The 23,072-nt window shown below is 33.9% G+C and overlaps 1 protein-coding gene across 1 annotated transcript in view; it reads right to left on the bottom strand.

The window, feature by feature from the left end:
- The window catches only part of CAAP1 (caspase activity and apoptosis inhibitor 1), a 69,462-nt gene that overhangs the window by 20,789 nt on the left and 25,601 nt on the right, over positions 1-23,072 (bottom strand). The gene's annotated exons all lie outside the window — the stretch shown is intronic.

The raw sequence follows: 23,072 nt of genomic DNA, 5'->3' as shown, positions 1-23,072 counted from the left end.
AGGTACAACAGTTTCTCATGACTAGTGTGGTACAATTTATTGCATTAAGTATTCTTAAAAAGACACATACAGAGGGGCAGCTGGGGTGGCTCAGTGGATTGAGAGCTAGGCCCAAAGATGGGAGGGCCTGCATTCAAATCTGGCCCCAGGCACTTCCTAGTCATGTGACCCTGGGCAAGTCACTTGACTCTCATTGCCTAGCCCTTAACCACTCTCTTGCCTTAGAACCATTACACACACATATAGTGATTCTAAGACAGAAGATAAGGGTTAAAAAAAAAAAAGACACATACAGACATAGTAGAAGAGAGATACAAAATGGCAACTGCTCAGTTTGCAAAATTTCTTGCCAGACCAGATCATTATGGAGAGTACTGGGGTAGGTATTTTTCTCTTAATCACATAACAAAGCATATACACAATGATGGGAAAAGGGCACTGCTCACAGAAAACCATACACTGAAGTTGAACTGTTGAATTTAATGAGCATTTTGGTAAGAGGTTTGTTTTTATATTCTTCTACACATATTTACTATTTCAATTAATTTTTTAACTAGAGATTTTTCTGGCATGTTTTGCATTAAAAATATATATATTTTAAACCTTTACATTCTGTGTCTTGGAGTCAATATTGTGTATTGGCTCCAAGGCAGAAGAGTGGTAAGGTAGGCCAATGGGGGTCAAGTGAATTGCCCAGGGTCACACAGCTGGGAAGTGTCTGAGGGCAGATTTGAACTTACCACCTCCCATCTCTAGGCCTGGCTCTCAATCCACTGAGCTACCCAGCTGCCCCCATTTTACATTAATATAAAATTAAACAAAACTATAGGCAGTTTGCAGGATTTAGTTCATGCAAAAAAACAAACAAACAAACAAAAAAACCACGTGGCTACCTAATAAAATGGAATGTTAATGTGCTCCAATTCACTATGCTTTTTACAAAAGGACTACAAACTAGTTAGGAAAGATTGCTTCTCCCTTCCTAGAAGTTGTCATACTATCTTAGTACTGATTTTTCATCACCACTTTGACGAAGTATCCCCAAAGATTTAAAGAGCAACTACAGCTATTCAAGTAAGAAAAGTGATAACTTCTCCCAAAAGAGCTATTTTTGAAGAATCTTTCATGTAACATACCACCTTGGACACTACAAGCACACCAAAGTTTCTCTGTCCGGAACTGACTAATTCAGTTAAGGAAAAGTAAAAGATCTAACACCTCCATGTCATGAAAGGGGAAAAGTCTTGAACTCTTTTCTTTAACAAGCTTCTCATATTCTTTAGTGATAGCATGCAGACAAATATTTGTATTATATTTGCATCAGGATCTTTGTAGAAGTACACACAAACACATACATGCCCAAATAGGGTTCTAAATTAATTTAATGTTAATTATGAAATCTAAGATATATTATTTGCATATTTTAAACTTATTTTATTTTCTCCTACCAGCAACTATTTATATGATGTTATTACCTTTGCCCAGAGAAAAATGAAATCATGACTATATCTAAAGTATAACAATAAAAGTTCTCAAAAAGCTGGCAGTTGACAAACTAATTCAACAAAAAGTTCTAAAAAGAAAAACACTTGTATGCTACTGTAACCTCTGTAATATTTAGGCTTTTGGTGTCTTGGGTGTTACAATTGGGTGTTAAAACAGTATTTCACTCCAAAATCAGATATCTTTTGATAAAGGTAATCTATTTCTAATTCCTCTTATGGTTTTAACAAGAGAAAATATTTCTTTTTACACAAAGTTTTATACACAACCACCTCTCTTCTCTCCCCCAAACATAGACAAATCTAAATATATATAGGAAATACTGTAATAAATGATATGATAAACCTGCCTGTCTGTGGCTGTCCCTTGAAGCTAGTCCATATCAAATGCTTCAAATAAAAATGAAGCTCACCATAAAGACCACCTGCTGTCAAAAACAATTTATTTTAGTCCCAGAGGTGATCTTTTTATAACACATTTTATTTTATCATAATAGGTTGGGTTTGATTGGACTGTTAATGAAACTCACCATTCTTTCAAAAAGTAAGAATACTGCCCCATCTTGTGGCTGAGAAATGAAAAAGGCACTTTTCTTTAAGATTATCTGAAGTGAACAAGAAATACTAAAATAAAATTATTTAAAATCTTTATGTTTACATTACTACTTAATTAATTGTAAATTTTCCAATTACATATACAAAGTTAAATCTGAAAATCTGGTCAGTTTCAGTTTTTAACTAAAGTCTTCATAAAATCCTTGCATACTTTTATGTATTAAATGTAATAAGAAAATATTAAATGTATGAAACTTTAGGAAAACTATACAATGTCTACATTATTATTTCAGCCTTTGAAATATAAAAAATGGCTATTGTATTTGAAGTAGTAAATATCTGTAAGGAACAGAAAATAAATTTGCCTTTAAATGCTATTTATAAATTCTTTTGATCACACTAACAATATAAGTAAAAAATGAATTCCAGATAGGAACTTTTTTTAAAGGACAGAACATCATTATCTTTGAGGTGTCTTTCAACTCTTGAGATTTTGTGAAAAATCACATACACACATATGTTGGCATTTATATATTTTAAGCTTTTGCAAATCTATGGATTTCAGAAAGACTAAAGCTAACAACGGCTTAATGAAGGAGGTACTATTGTCATTTTAAAGATCAAAAAACTAATACAGAGAGGTTAAGAAACTTGCCCACATTAACATACCCAGAAAGTATCTGAGGCAGGATTAGAACTTGCCCTGACTCCATATCCAGTGCTATCTTCACATTATAAAAATAAAAGCTGATTTCAAATTATTTCAGACATAATGGAATGAGACAAAGCAAATAGTTTTTCTTGTACTTCAATAGGGCTTTCCAATTAGTAAAGTACTTGCCAACTAAAGAATAATATAAATCAATCACCAATCCTGCCCCAGAATAAAGAAATCAGAGGATGACCATCACCACTCCTTTGTCTCCTTTCAAGTAAATGTAGTTCATTCCTAGAGATAGCTCCTTTCCTGGCATATACTGGCAGTATTCTCTAACCCCCCCACCACTAAGTCTTTTATGAAAGGGCACCCCCCCCAGCAGTAGAAGACTTTATTAAATTCAAATAACCACTGAAAGAAATATAAATCATGAATTTATTCTTTTATCTTGTCCTTATCCTGCTAATTTTCCCAATCTTCCCTATCTTACAAAGTTGGTATGACCTGAGAATCTAAAGCCCAAGCAAGAAATTGCTCAAAAACCTTCAGTAATTCCTGATAGTCTAAGATTTAAAAAAAAAATTCCTTCTTGAAAGCTCTTGAAACTAGCTCCCATTTAATTTTCCGCATTTCCCTTCACACATTCGATATTCAACCAAATGGGCCTACTTGCCATCTCCCAAACATGACATTCTCACTACCGTCTCTGGTCTTTGCCTTTTGAAATACCATAAGCCAAGATCTTTTATGATAGTTACAAAATCTTATGTGATCCAAACTAAGGTTCTGTGGCAACTGAATTCATTTATTCCCCCTAACTGATTGCAGTATGTTTTCTTTGAAATGGAGGTTCTAGATTTTGGCTGCAATGTTCTTGGGAGTTTTCATTTCATATCTTCTTTATGGAAGTAACTGGATTCTTTTATATTTTTATTTTGCCCTTTGGTTTTAAAAGAACTGGGCAGGTTTCTTTCATCATTTCTAAGAATGATAAATACTTCTTTATTCACTCATGGTTTTCAGTAGATTTTAAAATGATCTTTCTTGCTTTTTTTCTAAATGATAACTTTTTTGTTTCTAATTTTCTAGTCATTTGATTTGTTTTAATATTAGTTCTCTACTGGAGTCATTAACTCCATTAATTGACTGATTCATCCAGATTATCATTTAGATTAAAATGCAAAATTTGAGGCTATAATAACAAACCTTATCAACTAGTTTAATGTCTTTCCCTCTACCAATCTCACTGACCTTCCAAAACCTAAGCAGTTTATTTTATTTTGCCATTCTGTTGTTCATAATCAAATAATATATCTGGAGAGAAATGATGTTTGGATTAGCAGATGTTTTTATTTGTGAATATATCTGACAATGCTCATGTGTTGTTTAATCATAACTTTACAGAGGACTAAAACACAATTTGTATTTTGTATATATATAAATCTACTTAAGGAAATCTATGTTCCATACTGTGCCATGCTGCAAGCACATGCTTCAAACAGATATTTGTTTTGTATGTATGTAATTATGTGGCCAAAAAATATTATTTCTTGACACTTTATTCTCCTTTGCAAGTTGTCTTGTTTCAGCTTAGATTTTCTTTGTAGTAAGTCTGATCATTTCTTTCTAATTTTCAAGGTGTTTATCATTCAGGAAAAGATTAATTCTCCTTTCAAAGCTCTCATTTACCACCACCACCCCCAATTCTTTTGGTTAGTTCTCTTGTTTCTTTTACAAAATCATTTTTTAACTAAAACAAAATTCTTCTTGCTATATTTCTTCCAGGAACCCTATTTGACTTTATATCCAAACTGTTTTTCTTTGACTTTTTGTTTATATGTATGTGGGAGTCATGCTCTTCTTCTACATGTTATGTGAAATTAACATGAATTGTACCCTTTCTTCCTTTTAGAAAGAAAAGTTTTGAAAAAGCCCCACCCTTTGACTGGGCAGGCATGCAGTACTATAGGAGGCCACGTGGCTCTGTGCCAGAAGAGGCTTGCTTCTTTTTCCCCATAACTCCTGGCATCAATAAGACCAGCCTGTAACCCAGGCTGAGGTCGAGTCTGTCCAACCAGAGACCCAGAAGGACTAACATCATCAGAGGTTTTAGGGGAGGGATTTGAGGAAGCAGAGGCTCTCTTGGTTTGGAGACTTTCCTGGTGAGGAAACTCAAGTGGAGTCTTTGGTTAAGAAGCAGCACATGGCCTTCCCTGATACAGAAACATGAGGGAAGCACTGCAAACTCAAGATTAGCTGGGCCTGGCCAGCTGATTATTCCAACCTTTACTATCTAATAAATAATTATAAATTAATATACAACCTCCAGAGAATTTTAGGGGTTTCCTTTAACTGTAACTGCCATTTCACCATCTGGGGTTTATTTGGTCCTGATTTGTATGCCTGTTAGTTCTCCTGCTTTCTTTGGGTTTGAGTACCATGTTCTTCAAAGATCTAAAAAGTGGCTCTTGCTGGAATATAAAGATATAGGTAACAATTCAGCCCCCTGGCTCAAAGGCTCCGCATTCTACTGTCCTGGCTAGAATTCATCTGCTGCTGATCAAGACCATAATTATTCTATGTTTTCTCAGTCTGGAAAATTATTTCCCTGTGGTTTTTTTCCTTGGATTTGTGTTATTTGAAATTATCGTAAGCCCTGGAAGACTACTTCTCTAAGGACTCACTCTGCTACAACTTCCCCTGACACCTCCCACTTCCTTTGGGGGAGGTGTCAGGGAAAGTATAAAAGGGAAAGTTTTGGCACCTTTTCTCTCTCAACCTTGGAGGCTGGCTGGGCTCTCTCTACCCAGGAGGGTCTGCTCTCTATGCTGGAAGCAGCGCTCTCCACCCTGAGACCCTGATCTCTCTCTCTTGATCTCTCTCTTGGTGCCTTTTTCTCTTTCTTCCTACCTCCTAGTTTTCCCTAGACCTTTCCCTTTCTAGTTAAAAATAAAACCTAGCTATTCAAACCCTAAAGTTGCTCTCTGATCATTCATTTGAGGGCTCTGGTCAATTACTCCCACTTGGGCTGAGGACCTCTTCCTTTCCCTTCCTCTACCTTCCTCTCTCCTTTCTCCCATCCATCCTACCTTCATCCCTTCACTTTCACACACAGATTTCTTAAACACAACTCAGTCAGATGATGTAACTATTCTATGTCTTTGATGGTGAACTAGAATATACTATTTTCTCCTATTCCTAGTCTCTAGTCTTTTTGTTTTTGCACAGGTGATTCTACATCCCATATAATTCATTCTGTTCTCATTACTGCCTCTCAGAAATCCCTAGTTTCCTTCAAAGTACTCAAGTGTCACTTCCTATACAAGAACTATTCTAATTACTCCCAGAGGTTCTACTCACTTCATTTTGCATATATTTTGCATTCATTTATCTGTGTACATGGTGTTTCCCTCCAATAGAATGCAAGTTCTTTGATGATTTCATTTTCATTTTTAATTCCTTGGTGTTTGGCAAAGCCTAGTACATGGTGTGTGTTTAATAAATGCTTACTGAATGAGTGAACACTGTGGTCTTACTTGAGGGCAAAAAAAAAAAAGACATGTTCTCACATCCTACAAATACCAGATTCTAATCTAAGCACAGACAAATTGCAATAATTAAGTTTCAGTGTATATATTAAGGCTAAGTCCAAACATTATACTAACTGTTCTGGAATAGTAACTTTCCCTATCAGACAAGGTCACAATGTGACATAATATTGTTTCTTCTGAATAACAAAATAAATTCAAATGAAGTAATTTGTGTCTGTTTATGATATTCTTACAGATTTAAAAGTATTTATTTAAACTTTTAAGATTTGTATATTTAATAATTTAGAGTACCATTACTATTATAATCTAAATATGATCTAAAAAATATCTTAAATTTATGAAATGGGTCTTATTACTTATATAAATTAAATGTTTTCATTAAAATAGATAATATATTTTATGTTTTTTTGAATTGATATGTATAACAGTTTTGTGAAATGCTCTATAATAGAAATAGAAAAAAAATAATGTGTAAGACAGCTGAAAAAAGCAAACTGCTGGGTAACACATTTAAAAATAAAAATAAAACACAGCAATCAGTGATATAAAATAAAAGACATTACATCACCAATTTTATGAACTAATAGAGTAATTCTATCTCAACAGTGGCATCACACTGCATAATTTCAAAATTAGAGACAGGACTTAAAAGTGGTACAAATTGCTTTACTCATTCTGAGAAGCCTGGTATTCTAATTTGTCAAATAAAGGAATGACTTAGTAGAACACTATGCCCTCATAAACTCCTAGATCATTTAAAATGGTCTCTTCAGCTATGAATTCCCTAACAGGCACACTGTGTAATAAGTTAAAAAGGTTCCTCTATTTCTGGCATCCCCTGATATCAGGATCCAAAAAAGTAGATGAGTGCCATCTAATGTTAATCAAAAGAGCCTTACATGTAGAAATTGCTGAGTAGTTAAAAATAAATCAAACTTATTACCAAGAATAAATAGCTAAGCTAAAACTAGACAACTGCAGAGAAGAATAAAGAGTAAAGAAATAATATTTTTGACCATACAATCATACAAAACAAACATCTGTTTGCAGCACAGAGCAATGAGATTTAAATTTCCTTTAGTAGATTTATGCATATACATACACGAAATACAAATTGTGTTTTAGTTAAAGTTGCGATTAAACAAACTGTCAGATATATTCACAAATAAAAACATCTGCTGATCCATACATCTCTTCTCCTCAAATATATTAGTTGATTATGAGCAAAAGAATATAAAAAAATAAAAACAATGGCTTAGATTTTGGAAGGTCAGTGAGATTAGTAGTCGAGGGTAATTAACAAAACCATGTAATTAACAAAAGAAGGCTTGTTATTACAGCCCCAAATTTTGCATTTCAATCTATAATTCAAGAATGTAAAAAAATAAAAACACAGATAAAGCTAGGGGAATGAATACTTGACCAAATAAAAATCATAAAAGACAAAATAAGTAACTTAAGTTATTAAGTATTTTTATGAATGAATTAATTTAACAAGGATAAGAAAACATAGTCAACTGGGAAAAAATCTTGTATCAAATACTTGGTCTAATAGTCCCATTAGAAAAACAACTAATAGAAATATTTAAAATCAAAGGTTATGCCCAGAAACATAATCAGCTTGTACAAACAAATAATTATTAAAATCAGAATTGCAAACTAGTTATAAACACATAAAGGAATGCTCCATATTACTAATAATAAGAGAAATCCAAACAAAACAACTTTGAGGTTATACCTCACACTACAAATTAACAAAGTTAAAAAAAAAAGTAATAATCAATGTTAGGAGTTGTGGAAAGACAGGCACATTACTGAACTGCAAGAGGAAAAAATGAACTGGCCCAACTATTCTCAAAAACAATCTAGAATTAAATTAGCTAATAACACTGGCATTTATATCGTGACTTAAGGCTTTACAAATATTATAGCACATGTTCCTCACAATGACCCTGTGAGATAAGTATTACATATACCCACTTTAGAAATGAGAAGCTAGCCTGTGCATAAAAGAAGGTATGAACAAAGGTATAATATGAAGGCTAAGGCTCTATCCACAATACCACTAAATAGGCCAAAAATCTTGGAGCTATATTAAGCTTTGTCTCTATTAGTTTTTTGGTTGATTCTCTGGAGTTCTCTATGTATACAATGATATCATCTGCAGAGAGATAGATTTGTTTCCTCACTGCCTGTGCCAATTCCCTTAAATTTTTTTTCTGCTCTGATTGCTATGCTTTAGCTAACATTTCTAATACAATATTAAATAGTAGTAGTGATAATGAACATCCTTGCTTTGCTCCTGATCCTATTGGAAAGTTGGTTTTAAGGTTATCCCTGATATAGATCATTCTTGCTGATGATTTTAAATAGTTGCTGTAAGCTCCTTTTATTCTAATATTTTTATGTGGAATGGGTGCTATATAATTTTACCAAAGACTTTTTCTGTGACTATTGAAATAATCATATGGTTTCTGTTGATTTTGTTACTGATATGGTCAATTATGCTAAAAGTTTTCCTAATATTGAACCATTCCTGCTTGAAACCCACCTAGTCATGGTATATGATCTTGTGCTATACACTCCTTGCTAGCATTTTCTTTAAAATGTTTGCATCATATTCATGAGAGGTTGGTCTATAGTTCCCATTCTCTGCTTTAGCTCTTACTGGGTTTAGTTATCAGTATCATATTCATATCATAAAAGGAATTTGAAAGAATTTCTCCTTCCCTTATTTATCCAAATAGTTTATATAGTATGAGTTAATTATTCTCTGAATGTTTGGCAGAATTCACTTGCAAATCTATCTGGCCCTGGGGCCTTTTTCTTAAGGAATTCTTTACTGTTTTGTTCAATTCTTTTTCTATAATGGGGTTAAGAGGTCCATTTCCTCTTTTGTTAATCTGAGTGGTTTATATTTTTGTTAATATTAATCTATTTCATTTAGCTTGTCAGATTTATTGGCATATAGTTGGTCAAAATAACTACCAATGATTGCTTTAATTTCTTCTTCATTGGTTGTGATTTCACCTTTTTTTATTTTTGATGCTGGTAATTTGGTTTTCTTTCTTTTTTTTAACCAAATTAACCAATTTTTTTCATAAAACTAGCTCATTTTCTTATTTATTAGTTCAAATGTTTTCTTACTTTTAATTTTATTTATTCTTCATTTGATTTTCAGGATTTCCCATTTGGTGCTTAATTGGGGATTTTTAATTTGTTCTTTTTGTAGTTTTTTTAGCTGTATGTCCATATCTACCTTTCGTTTTACTGATGTAAGCATTTAGAGATATAAATCTCCTCCTAAGTACAGCTTTGGGTGTCTCCCACAAATTTTAGTATGTTGTCTCCTCATTTGCATTATCTTTAAATGAAATTATTAATTTAGCTTCTATGTATTAAGCTTTAATAACTTAAATGTATAAAACTTTTTTTTCAATTTTAAACTTTAATAGCTAATAGTTGCACAAAAATGTTCAGGACATGCTGTCTTATTTGAACAAAATCATTAAATTATGTTTATATTCTTTGACTCAGATAATTCACTTCTCAACCTATATATCATTCATGTCATATCAGTAACAAAAATACAGATCCCATATACACCAAGATATTTAAAGATCACTTTTTTGAACAAGACAAAAATTGGAAAGAAGGCAAAAGTAGATCAACCTGGAAATAATACAATAAAATTTTACATTAAAAAAATAGAACATTACTGTGTTGCAAGAAACAATTATTATGAGAGCAGAGTCACAATGATGGAGTACAGGATGGAGCCCAGCTGATATCGTCCAACATTCTCCTCCAAACTACTTTAAAATAACTCCTCCAATCAAATTTTGGAGAGGTTGAATCAATAAAAGGTGAGAGAGAGATATTTATGCAGCCTAATAAAATTTAGGAAGTTCTTGGGTGAGGTTTGTAACTATGAGGTAGGGGCAAGCCAGGAGAGAGAGGTAGAAGCAACAGTGATGAGCTATAGAAGGGACTGAGACAGCAGCAGCAGTAGCAGCTTCAGAGACAGTATGGGTATCAGATAACTGATCATAAAGGGATTACAAAGAAATCTGCTGGTACTGGGTGCACATCATAAGCATTTCTGGGTAACATTTTCAGGGCAGAAAAGAACACTTGTGATCAATTACAAAGGAGCAGGGGCTCTAGTCACAGGTCTAGGGTCAAAAGGAGCACTGGTACTTGTAGCTTCTGGAGGGAAGTCCTTCCTGGGTAGAGGCCAGAGCACAGACCAGGAGGGCAGTGACCATACCTCTTCCTACAGCACAACACCTTTGGAAGTACTGAGAATTTATAGCCTAGGACTAGCTCTGTAAATAAAAACACAGAAAAGCTTAGAGTTTGGTACAGTGCTTCCATTCTCCCAAGAAAGCAGCACTCAACAATAACTAAAGTTTAAATTAAAGAAATAGGATGGGGAAATGAAAGAATAACAAAAATACAATTTGGCCATAAAAAGGTATTTTGGTGGCAGAGAAGACTAAGACATAAGCCAGGAAGAAGACAAGCAGAATCTCACAGAAGAAAAGAACTCCTTAAAAAGTAGAATTGGCCAAACAGAAAAGGAGGAACAAAAGGTTCACTATAGAAAATTAGAATTGGGCAAGTGGAAACTAAAGCCTCCATTATATATCAAGAAACATTAAAACAAAGTCAAAAGAATGAAATGATAGAAAAAAATGTGAAATAGCAAATCAGAAAAACAAATGACATGGAAAATAGTTAGAAAAGAAATAATTTAAGAATTATTCCAGAGGGCAGCTGGGTAGCTCAGTGGATTGGGAGCCAGGCCTAGAGATGGGAGGTCCTAGGTTCAAATCTGGCCTCAGACACTTCCTAGATGTGTGACCCTGAGAGCAAGTCGCTTGACCCCCATTGCCCACCCTTACCACTCTTCTGCTTTGGAGTCAAGACAGTATTGACTCCAAGACAGAAGGTAAGGGTTTAAAAAAAAAAAAAAAAGAAAAGAAAAGAATTATTCTACTACCTGAAAGCCATGATCAAAAAACAACCTAGAAATCATATATTTTAAGAAGTTATCAAAGAAAACTTTCCTGATATCTTGGATATAGAGGATAAAATAAAAATTGAAAAAATCCACCTATCATCTCCAAAAAAAAGATCCCAAAATGAAAACTGCCAAATTCCAGAACTCCCAGGTCAAGGCAAAAATATTATAAGGAACAAGAAAGAAATAATTCAAATATTGTGTAGCTAATCGGAATCACACAAGATTTAGTAGCTTTCATATTAAAGCAGTATAGTGTTTGGAATATGATAATCATGAAGTCAAAGTAATTAGGATTACAATCAGGAATCATCTATCCAGTAAAATTAAATATAATTCTTCAGGGAAAGAAAAAAAAAAGGATGTTTTAAATAGAAGATTTTCAAACATTCCTGATGAAAAGACAGAGCTGACTAAAAAATCCTGATATTCAAAAAGAAGCAAATGAAGTACAAAAAGTTAAACATGAAAGCATATTCGTAAGAGTTTCAATAAAATTTACATTCCTATATGGGAATATAACACAACTAACTCCTATCAAGACAAGAACAGTTAGAAGGAGTCTAAGCAGATAAAACTGATTATGTTGAGATGATCTCAAAAAAAAAAAAAAAAAAAAAAAAAGGAAGGGTGAAAAAGAGAGATGCCCTGGGAGAAGAAGGAAAGGAGAAGTAGAATGGAGAAAAGTTTCTCACCTAACAGAGGCACATAAGGAAGAGCTTTGATAGTGGAAGGGAAAATGAGCAATAGGCAATGCTTAAACTGAGCTCACTCTTATCAGAATTAGTTCAAAGTGGGAAGAATGTATAGACACAGAAACACATATGCACACAAAGTAGGCATAGAAATTTAACTTACCTAATAGGGAAATAGCAGAGGAAAAGGATAAGAGATGTGGGGGAATAGGAGTGATAAATGGAAGAACAGATTAAGGGAGACAAGAATCAGAAGTAAAAGAAGTTTTTAAGGGACAAGATTAAAAAAAAGAAAGAGAAGGATAAACAGACATACTTGAAACAGAAAGATACACACACAGTGTTAAAAAATAACCACTCTTCTGCCATAGAATTGATATTTAGTATCCAATCTAAAGCAAAAGGTAAGGGATTTTTTGTTTGTTTGTTTTTTTAAAAACCCTTATCTTCCATCTTAGAATCAATAGTGTGCATTAGTTCCAAGGCAGAAGAGTGGTAAGGGTTAGGCAATGTGGGTTAAGTGACTTGCCCAGGGTCACACAGCTGGGAAGTGTCTGAGGCCAGATTTGAACACAGAACCTCCCATCTCTGGGCCTGGCTCTCAATCCACTGAGTCACCTAACTGCCCCCCTGGGAAATAATATTTTGCTAAAAGGTATTATAGACAATGAAGGAAAAATAAAATTTTACAGCAAGATTTTCTTATAAAGGCCTCATTTCTCAAATATATGGGGAACTAAGTCAAATACATAAAAATATGAGACATTCCCCAAATGATAAATAGTCAGGTGACATGAACAGGTAGTTTTCAGAAGAAATCAAAGTTATTTAGTCATATGAAAAAATGCTCTAAATCACTATGGATTAGAAAAAGGCAAATCAAAACTACCAAATACCTAAAAGAAATGACCTAAGCTGAAAAATAAGAGAAAATAGATACATTAATGAACTGTTGGTAGATTAGTGAATTGGTCCAACCATCTGAAGAACAACTTGGAAGTAGGCCCAAAGGGCTATTAAAAAAACTGTGCATACCATTTGACCCAGAAAAATACTACTACTAGGTCTGTATCCCAAAGAGATCAATGAAAAGGACCTATATATACAAAAATATTTATAGAAGCTCTATTTGTAAGTGGTAAAGAACTGGAAATTAAAGGCATGTTCATCTATTGGGGAAAGGCTGAACAAGTGGCATGTGATTGTGATGGAGTACTACTGACCTATAAGAAATAACAAGAGGGGTGGTTTCAGAAAAACATGGCAAAAACACATATGGACTTGATCAATACAATGAACCAAAATAATTCCAAGTACTCATGACGAAAAAATGCTATCCATCTCCAGAAAGAATTGATGTAAATTAAAGTACAATTTGCTTACTTACTTTTTTACTTTGTTTTGCAACACGGTTAATTTGCATATTTCACATGTATAACTGAAATATTGTTTGTTTCTCAGTAAATGGGGGAGTAATGGGAGGGAGGGAGAGAATCTGGAACTCAAAATTTTAAAAGAAAAGAATGTTAAAAACAAAGATTTTTAACAAAAAAGAAAAAAATTAATGACATACAGAGAAGTGTCAAAAAACAAATATGAATAGATGCCAAATAAAGTAAGCAGAACCAGGAAATCGATACACACAATGCCTACAAATAAATGGAAGATACCACAAGAAAACAACTTAAACTGAATGCCATGAAATAATGATGACAAGCCTGTTTGGCCTCAAGATAAAGAAATTTAAAAAGGGACTTCATCCTACTCTGCTATAGTGGCAGGGGATTATGACTTATCACTCACACCCTTCATAAAACACTTGCTTTTGATGATTTTCCTTTCTCTTCTTTAGTCTTTGTTATAAGGATCTTTGAGTAGAAAAAAAGGGAAGAATTGGTGGGGAGGGAGTATCTTTTTTTGTTATTTCCATTTGGTACCTGGCTCAAAGAGGTTATTTAATAAACGCTAGTTGTCAGACTAACTGAAAATAAAAGCTTATTTTAAAAATAAAAAGAAGCAAAGAAATATAGGCCATCTATAGCATATTACCATTGGTGATCTGAGAAGTTAAATAAAAAATATCATTAAATATGCCTATGATAGGACAGGAAGGTAGGCAAGTCATCAAGTAACAGTGAGGAACAACAAAGATGGAAAAATCAAATGATATTCTTGTACCTATGAATTATCAAAAAAACAGGAAGGTCTCATGTTGTGAGGAACTTTCTAAAGAAAAGGACAAGAATAGAAAAGGATAATAAAAGTCAATTAACATTTTTATTAAGTTCTTATTGTATAACAGGCACTGTGCAGATAAAGGGGGTACCTACTCAAAACTGATGTACAAAACGATTCATCATCTGTTTTCTTTAAAGCACCGTTCCTTAGTATATTTTAAATGATTTGATTTTATAAAAATTCAATGTAGACATTACCTTTCTATAATATATTTAATTCAGGAAGAAGTATACTGTACAATGAATGTCCTAGAGAAGCTTTACATTATGTTTAGCCAGCATTATTACATAGTGCCAAATATAATAAAAGCATAGGAGAATCTGACAAATACTACCTCCTAATAACTTTAAGACTTAAAGGGTATTAGGTATATTAAGAATAATTAATTCTAACACATTTCCATTTTTTCAGCAACATGAGAGAGAGTGGGGCTGAGATGCTATAACAAGCTCCACTTATCATTCACTCATACTTTGAGACCATGAATTCCATTACCTTGTAGCACTGTGATATTACCCCAATATTGTTGTAAAATCTATAGGGAAATCCAGGATCATTCCAACTGACATTTTCTTCAACATCACAGGTTAAATGTACATTAATTTAAAATTCATTAAATTATATTTACTGTAGAAGGCAATTCTACTGACTATAAGATTTCCCTAAAGCATTTGCACTTTTATTTTATATACAAAATCTCTCCGTTCTGATTATTTTATTGTCCTATTCAAGGCTTAAATTTAATTATAAACTTTTTTTCTTTTGCAAAATAAGTACCTAGCATTTTAGGTTGAGCTAATATTTATCCTTATATTTAGTACTGCTATTTTATAGCTATTATTAAACTGCTCTTTTGGAGGGCAGACCTCCATCACAGGATAGCTCTATTTAATTTCATGTTTCTGTGCTACTTTATTAATAAATTGTTACGTAATTTGTCAATCAAAGATACTGGTAATTTTTTTTGCAATCTTTAAAAATTCCAAAATATGCAGTATTACAGATTCTGAAATGTTTATATTCAGATCCTTCTACAGGACCTCTTTGCCTTTCAATTCTAGTGCCTTCTCTCTCTTTATTACTTCCCATTTTTCCTATTCATAGCTTGTTTGTGCATAGTTATTTACACATTGTCTCTCCCATTATATAATGAGCTCTTCAAGAGCAAAGAATATCTTCTAACTTTATTTTTGTTCCCAGCATTTGGGTCAGTATCAACCATATAGGAGGCATTTAATAAATGCTTAATGACTGACTGATTAACCAAAATGTACAGATTCTGGAAGAAGAGTCTTGCCAAAAAAAAGTAAGCACAAATGCAGGTAAACCCAGAAGCATCAAGTAACACCTTGACCAGAAAAATAACAGGGAGAAGAAAACCAAAGGAACTGACCAGAGAGGTCACAAAGCACAGAAAAGGTTCAAAACCCTAACCAGGAAAGCCCCAGGACAGAGAGCACTAGATGACAGTACTACCTTAAATAGAACTTTATTGGGAACACTGAAGCTTGCCAAAATTTTAGGTGTAGTCACATAAAGGTAAAAGCCAGGAGGAGGAAGAATCAAAGTAAGATCCCATTCAAGAGAGCAAAGCCCACCTATGACACAGATTCCAAATTAGGAACTGAAGCTATAAAGATGAGTAAACAAAAGATGGCAAACATTACAAAGAAACATCATGGGTCAAAAGATGCCCAAGAAAAAAATCTAGAAGAAAGTGACTTGACAACAATGGCATAGAGAGGGAACAAGAGGATAGACTGCTTGCCTAAAAAGACTACCAAGAAAACCTAGAAGGAATAATACAAAAGTTGAAATGAAATAAAAGCTTTGGAGGAAAAAACTATAAGGAGATTAAACAGCTTAGAAAAGAAAGCTAAAAATGTGTTATAACAAAAGACTTGCTAAAAATTAGAATGAACCAACAAAACTCATGACTCAATGAAACAATGAATAATAGTAATAGTAAAACAAAATCAGGAAATTGAAAAAAAAAGAAGTGAGGTTCTAATGTGATGGACTTATAATTAAACTTGATTTCATTTGTGCCATTCTTACTAGCTGTGTAACCCTCAGAAAATCAGTTAAGCTCTCAGAGCTTTACTTTTTACATTTGAAAAATAATTTTAGCAATATCTACCTCACAGAGCTATTGTGAGGATCAAATTAAATAGAATAATATATAAATGCTTTGCAAACCATAAAGTAACATAAATTTTAGCTATTATTTGCATTTTTAAGGATCATCAGGCTCCTTGAAAACCAGGAACAACAACCAAAAAAGCCTAGACACAGCCTGGATATCATATTTCAAGAAATCACAACTAAAAACTATCCATATACATTAGAACCCAAAGTCAAAGTGAAAAAGAATGAAACTACCAGTCACCTTCTGAAAGAAAACTCTCAGAAATGTCAAATAAAGTTCAGAACTTCTAGGTAAAAGAAAAAATATTGCAAGCAATCAGAAAGGAGTTCAAGTACAAAGATTAAGATAACATAATACCTGGTAGCTCCTAATACAAAGGAGAGAAAATCTTAGAACACAATATTCCAAAAAACAAATGATAAATGATTATAACTTTTAAAAAAAACCTACAAGAATAAGGACAATCCTTCAAGAAAAAAATGGACCAAGGCAAGTTCATATGCCAGGAATCTTGTACAATGTCTGAGAAAGGCACTATCACTATCATCCCCTTGGAGCTTATGAAGGGCATGATAGCAAACCAAACAAACTCTAAGCTAGAGTTATATTAAAAGGAGACAAAGAAAGTCCAACACTCACATAGAGTCATCAGTAGAGGAGGAAGAAACTACAGAATGAATACACAGAAGATAGGGCCTGATTCCAGATATCAATTTAAGAACTATGGCAGCAATAACATCCAAAGTAAAAAAGGAAGGGAACCAAATGAGGATTTTCTTGTCCCCATCTAAGAGTGCAAAATGATACAGAGCAAGAACTACTACAAAGTCCCAATCCAGAAACTCCAGACTAAAGTTATGAGCAATCACTGAACATAACGAACATAATAAAGAAATACTATGCGTTATGAAAAACCTAAATGGTGAAAAAAGAAAGACTAAAGTAAGTCCACAGTAAGTACAATTAGAGATTCAGAAAAGAATGACTTGGACAAATGTTCCAAGGATGGTTCAAAGTAATGAAGCATGATATAAAAATGAAACTAAAATTTTTGAGTAAAAAAGATGGAATAGCTAAGAATGGAAAGTATAAAACCCTACACACACGTATTCACTGAAAAAGAGAAGCAAAGAGAGCTTCATAGCAACAGGAGGCATTAAGAAACATTAGAACAAAGTCAAAATACTTTAAAAAAAACTGAAGGGTATTAAGATATGTACTATTAAACACAACTGACCTGGAAAAAGGGCCCAGTAAAAATAAGTGAAGTATTAGCAAACTACCTAAAAATGACAAACAACAACCCCAAAATGCAGACTATTTTGAAGAAAATTTTTATTTGAAGAAATCAAAATGAAATGGCCTAAATTTATTAAGAAACAGAGGTTCACAGTGAAAATAGAAAGAATATACCAGGCAGTTGGATGGCTCAGTGGATTGAAAGCCAGGCCTAGAGACGGGAGGTCCTAGGTTCAAATCTGGCCTCAGACAATTCCTAGCTGTGTGACCCTGGGCAAGTCACTTAACCTCCATTGCCTAGTCCTGTAACAAATAAAAAATTTATATAGAAGGATATATATAAAGATATTAGGGTTTTAAAAAAAAAAGAATTTAAATTTAAAAAAAAAGAATACACCAGTCACCTACTGAAAGAAAACATAAAATGAAAATTCCCAGAAGTGTCATAGCTGAAATCCAGAACTTCAAGGTAAAAAGAAAAACAATACTATAAGAATATAGTACAAAGGAACCATAATTTAAGTAACACTAGCTGTTACTATTATAAAGGAAAGAAAAATCTTGCAATACAATATTTCAAATAACAAAAGATAAAGGCTTAAAACAAGAAAACTTACCCTACTAAACTTGATCCTACAGGGTAAGAAATCATCCTTTCAAGAATAAAGGACTTTCAAGTATTCCTGAAGAAAACACCAGAGCTGGATCTTTGAAATGCAAACACAGGAAATAATAGAAACTCAAAAGAGTAAATACATTTGAGCAGTTTAAACTGAGTAGGATAAATGAATGAATATTTCTACAACAGAGAAGAGATTAGTGCTAGTTCAGAATTCTGTCATCAAATAAAACACAAGACATGGAATTGAGTTTGTTCTGTTTTGTTGTTTTTGAGGGAAGAAAGAAAAAGGAAGGGAAAAAAGAATATGGAAAGAAAAATGAAAACTAAGAAAAAGGAACTTACTATTTCTCATCATTTGAGTGCTTAAGAAAAGCATACACACATGGAGGAAAGCAGGAAGCAAAAAAAGCATCTCATGAACTGCACTCTATCTGAACTGGGGAAAACAGGATTCAACATACAAACAGAAATGATCTGATGCAAAAATCATTAAGTTCACCAGAGAAAGAGAAGAGGGGGCTTAAAAGGGAGAGTTAAAGGACAAGAAGGAAGAGTCATGAACAAAACAAACTTCATTTTAGTCTGAGGGATTAAGAGGAGAGAAAGAATGTAATAAAGAACCAGTAACTGAAGTCTTAGTTAGATGAAGAAAGGAAGAGTGAGGAATTGGAGCAGATGACTTCAATTACAGGCTACTTCAATTGCAGGATACTAGCAAACAGCTAAGTGACTCACTGGATATAACTCAGAGCTTGAAGTCAGGAACACCAGTGTTCAAATCCAGCTTCAGACACTTATTAGTTGTGTGACTCCTGGGCATGCCACTTAAATCTCTATTTGCCTTAATCTACTGGAGAAGGAAATGGCAAACCATTCTATACCTTTACCAAGAAAACCTCATGGACAGTTTTGGTGTGCTCACAGGGTCACCAAGAGTCAATCATTAATGAACAATGATAAGAAAATATTGACTACATCTCTCCTCTTTAACATTCCCTTTTTTGCAATGTGAATGAGGGTGCTGGAGGGAACAAAGAGAGGGGGCTAAAAGTAAAATATTTTGTGATACAAGGAAATGCATAATTAGTTATTATAAACATGAACTCTGACCAATAAAAAATCCAAAAGACTGATAAGAAATCATTCTTCCAGTCTCCTGGAAGAAAGGTAATAAGACTAGATGTGCAAATTTTCAGACAGGGACTTTATGTGGATTTATTCAGTTTAGCCTCATATATTGTTGAGGGAGGAGTTTTATGGGGTATGGGGTGGTTATTAGAGGAAAGAATAATTCTACAAAAAGAAAAAAGACAGCATTAATGGAATCTTTTAAAAATACACAGAAGAGAGAAGGAAGTTCAGATAGGGATAAATGGCAGAGTTAGTGTTTGTGTTCAATTTAAAACAAAATGAACGCTACAGATTCATGGTTTTATGTACCTTCTTTTTTCTTTTTGCATATAAAACTATTTTTGTTTATAATGTTTGTAAAATTGATGGCGAAAAAAAGAAAATTTTAAAAAATCAACAGTGGAAAGATGGGGGCATGCAGAGGATTCCAGATGTACTCTAACGTTAGAGATGCAGCACTTGAGTAAAAGCCAGAAAACTACTTCTAAACTCCCTGATCCAATACAAGAATCCAGAGAAAACACACAGGATTAGATATATCCTAGGGTAGACAAGGCTTACGTCAAAGGCAAATGGACCCTATAAGTTTCTTGGGCTGCAGATAAAGCACACTCTGTCTGAGCATAGCAGTGTCCAGGGTCAACAAAAACATTCTCTGATTCTCTCCTTGGCTCAGGCAGAGAATGCCATGCAGCACCAAGTCAGAACACCGAACATCACTTTCTTAGGCTAGATCCCTAGTGAGAAGAGCAAATTCAAATATCCTGAGTAGGTCCATCCCAGTACTCCATCTGACTCAAAAAGAACTTGAGCCAGCCCAAGCAAAAAGGAACATCGGATTGTTCTAGGCAGGGTTAAACATGGCATTAGTGGCCTGAACCCAGCTGCCAACGAGGCATGGGAAAAAAATCAACAAAAAATAACTCCTGAGAGCTGAAATGGGAATCTATAATGGGAGTAGCCCCTAAGTTCAGCAATTTGAAGAAAAGTTCCCAGGCAAAATTTATAAAGGAAGGGTCCAGGAGCCCTATAACAAGGAGTCTCCAAGTAGAGTCCAACACCAGAAAAGTTTCCAAATTCCTTAAAGGAAGGGCCTAATCTAGCCCATTATGGTCAGGCCAGGCCCTGCCTACACTATTAAATTCCAGAGCCTTATTTGTCCCCAACCTCCCACCCCAATCCTAGATAATGAGGCAGATGAAATGAGCAACCAAGGAAAACTCTGAAAACCATGAGGAAATACCTTGGTTTGAGAGATGCCCAGGGGCTAAAACCCGAAGAGGATAGCGAACCCACAACAAGTCCAGGTAAAGCCTCGGAGAAAAAAATGTCCTGGCCACAGGGACTGCAGGAGTACCTGGAAGAAATGAAACAAGAGATACAGAATGGAAAAACTAGGGAGGAAAGAATAGCAAAGAAAATGGACACCTTAGAATAGGCAATAGAAAACCTTATTCAAAAACTGAATAGCCTTAAAATTAATATGGTCCAGATAGAAAATGATTCAATAAGACAACAATGAATATTAAAACAAATCTAAAAAATAAGTAAAAAGAAGAAAATCTATGAAATATCAAAAACTGACATGGAAAACAGATCAAGGAGAGAGAATCTAAAAAACATTAAAATGCTTGAAAAAGATGATCCCCCCAAAAATTATTTTTAAAGACTGGATACCATATTTTTAAGAAATTATAAATAAAAACTGCCAGGAACTCTGGGAACAAACAGCAAAATCAAAATAGAAAGACTCAACTAGTCAACCCCAGAAAGAAACCACAAACAAAAACTCCCACAAATGTTATGGCCAAAATCCACAGCTTCCAAGTCAAAGAAAAAAATTTCAAGTACCAATGAACCATAAGGAAAATTACATAAAATTCAGAAGCCATAACTTAGTATTAAGGAAGAACTTGGAATCTGATCTTCCAAAAAGTGATTAATAAATGTTTTCATAACAAAGTATTCACAATGTTCATAAAAGGGAGGGAGGATTTATTAAAAGCCAATATTATGTGCTAGGCACTGTGCTAAACACCATATAAATATTAGATCATTTGGTCCTCAGCAACTTAGTGAGATAGGTACTATAATGATTCCCATTTTACAATTTAGGAAACCAGGGCAAAAAGAGGATAAGTGACTTGCTTAAGGTCATAAAACTAGTAAATTCTGTGTCACATCTGAACTCATATCTTCCTAACTCTAGGCCCAATGCTGTATCCATTGTAACCACCATCTTGCCAGAACTGAGTAGACATATAGTAGAAACAGAAATACAAGCTCCAAGAGAAATATAGAACAGTACACATATTTGTTTATTTGATAGAGAATTTGTGAGGAAGAATTCTTTACATGTTAATAGCAGAATAATAAATATTTTCACACAACTCTTTATTAATCCTTAAGGCTCACCAAAAAAAAAAAGTTAAAATGGCAGAGGCTTTGAAAGTGGTTTTATTCAGTTTTAATGGTCTTGGGAAAATATCAAAATAGGAGACAGAAGATTCTAATGGAAAAGAAAGGAGGAAGAAGGGGAGGGAAATCATTACTGAATATTAATGATACATGGGATGAAAAACATGTAATCATGAAAGGGGTAAAGGAAACAAGCATCCTAAGAAACTCACTTTCATCTAAATCACATAAATTGAACATAGATTTCTATTTAGCAAAATGAACTCAAATATTGGAGGAAGGAATGTAAAGGGAGCATTATAAGGAAAGGAAGAAACAATAAAAACTTGGGATTGGGGAAGGGTGAAGGCAAGAAAAGAACTGCAACAGAAACCAGTTGTTTCACTTACAGGATCAGAAATGTAAGGTAAATTCACTCTCTTCTACCACCTTATTTGAAGAGGTAGGTAGGAGAAAAGAGGGAAAAAAGTACCAGAGGGGAAGATGGAGGGTAATACCCAATTAATGATCATACCTGTGAATATGGGAGTGACAAAATAGATAAGAAGAATCCAACAATATATTGTATATAAAAAACATGCATAAAAAACATAAAGATTCACAAAGAGGGGCTGGAAGAAAATGTTATGCTTCAGATTTAATAATAAAAAAAGGTAGCAATAACTTCAGATAAAGCTACAGTAAATCCAAATGAAATAAAAAGATTAATTAGCAGGGTAATTAACTACATTATGCTTAAAGGCATCATAATCGATACTTATAACACAACTAATAATATAGTTTCTAAATAATTAAAAGAAAAGTAAATAAAATTGGAGGAAGTTACATACAGTAAAACTATAATCCATAATAGTGGGGATCTTAATGTACCCCTTTTCATACCCAGACAAATCTAACTAGAAGATAAACAAAACATAAGATATGGTCTTGAGGAGAACTTTTTTTTAATTGGAGAAGACAGATTTCAAATAATTAAAAGAGTAGAAAGGAATTCGTATAATTCTTAGCTCAACATGGCACCTTTTAGAAAACTAAGGAAAGTGGGGAGCATATTGGCTCAGTGGATTGAGAGCCAGGCCTAGAGACAATTGGTCCAGGGTTCAAATATGGTCTCAGGCAGTTCTTAATTGTGTGACCCTGGGCAAGAGGGAGGGAGAGAAAGAGGGAGGAAGGGAGGGAGAGAGGGAGGGAGAAAGGGAGGGAGGAAGAGACAGAGGGAGGAAAAGAGCGAGGGAGGGAAGGAGGAAGGGAGAGAGGGAGAAAGGGAGGGAAGGAGAGACAGAGGGAG

Source organism: Gracilinanus agilis, chromosome 1 (assembly GCF_016433145.1).
Source record: "Gracilinanus agilis isolate LMUSP501 chromosome 1, AgileGrace, whole genome shotgun sequence".
Classification (NCBI taxonomy): Eukaryota; Metazoa; Chordata; class Mammalia; order Didelphimorphia; family Didelphidae; genus Gracilinanus; species Gracilinanus agilis.
Note: the sequence above shows the minus strand (reverse complement) of the source record. Positions and strands in the feature narration are given on the sequence as shown.